Genomic DNA, 1434 nt, shown 5'->3' on the forward strand with positions numbered 1-1434 from the left:
CCCTCCTCACACTCTTCTATTTAAGGGACTAACACTCCTCCTCAATGTGCAATTTGAACTCTCTCCCTCTTGATAAGTTCGAATTCTCTCCTTTCTACCTCCTCCTTCTATTCTTCTTTTCCTCTGACATCTCAAGGAATCTCTATACTGTAACATAGAGGATTCCATACTTTCTTCTCCTCTCTTTCATATGAGCAGGAGCAAGGACAAAGGCATTCTTGTTGAAGCTGATCCTGAACCTGAAAGGACCTTGAAGAGAAAGCTAAGAGAACCTAAAGCACAACTCTCTGGAGAGGACCTAACAGAAATTTTCAAACAAGAAGAAGCCATGGCAGCCGAAAACAACAACAATGCCAACAATGCAAGGAAGGTGCTTGGTGACTTTACAGCACCTACTCCCGACTTCTATGGGAGAAGCATCTCTATCCCTGCCATTGGAGCAAACAACTTTGAGCTGAAGCCTCAATTAGTTTCTCTAATGCAACAGAATTGCAAGTTTCATGGACTTCCATTGGAAGATCTTCATAAGTTCTTAGCTGAATTCTTGCAAATCTGTGACACTGTCAAGACCAATGGGGTTGACCCTGAGGTCTACAGACTTATGCTCTTCCCTTTTGTTGTAAGAGACAGAGCTAGGATATGGTTGGATTCACAACCTAAGGAAAGCCTGAACTCTTGGAAAAAGCTGGTCAATGCTTTTCTGGCCAAATTCTTTCCACCTCAAAATTTTAGTAAACTAAGAGTGGAGGTCTAGACCTTCAGACAAAAGGAAGGTGAATCCCTCTATGAAGCTTGGAAAAGATACAAGCAATTGATCAGAAGGTGTCCTTTTGACATGCTTTCTGAATGGAGCATCATAGGTATCCTCTATAATGGTCTGTCTGAACTGTCCAAGTTGTCATTGGACAACTCTGCTGAAGGATCTCTTCATCTGAAGAAGACGCCTGCAGAAGCTCAGTGAAAGAACTGAAGATTGATGGTTTAGAAGTTATAGTAAACTCTCGTTGCAAGTATAGTTACTAAACCAAGCAATCAACATTTCTTACAAACGTTTTGGTTGTCACAAGTAACAAACCCCTTTTAAAATTGATAACCGAGTATTTAAACCTCGGGTCATCTTCTCAAGGAATTACAGGGAGGTATGTTCTTATTATTGGTTATGAAGATTGTAAATTGGGGTTTTGAAGATGAGGAACAAGTAATTTAAATTGCAATTAAAGTAAGTAAAAGACTGTAATTTAAATAAATAACTGTAAAACACACTTTTGGAAAGGTATGAGATATTAGAAGTCCTATCCTAGTTACCCTTATCAATGATGATGAAAATTGAATCTTAATTCCACTTAGTTAACCGTTGCTAGAGCAATGGAAGGTCAAGTGAATAATTAGTTAGATCCTCATATCCTAGTTAATCCCTAAGGAAAGATTGGGATT

At 39.0% G+C, this 1434-nt stretch overlaps 1 non-coding gene across 1 annotated transcript; it reads right to left on the reverse strand.

The window, feature by feature from the left end:
• Positions 1–733: 733 nt before the first annotated feature.
• Positions 734–841, reverse strand: LOC112781704 (small nucleolar RNA R71). Its single transcript, XR_003192463.1, has one exon. It is a non-coding gene; the product is annotated as a small nucleolar RNA R71 (small nucleolar RNA).
• Between the last annotated feature and the right edge of the window lie 593 nt (positions 842–1434).

Source organism: Arachis hypogaea, chromosome 19, assembly GCF_003086295.3.
Source record: "Arachis hypogaea cultivar Tifrunner chromosome 19, arahy.Tifrunner.gnm2.J5K5, whole genome shotgun sequence".
NCBI lineage: Eukaryota > Viridiplantae > Streptophyta > Magnoliopsida > Fabales > Fabaceae > Arachis > Arachis hypogaea.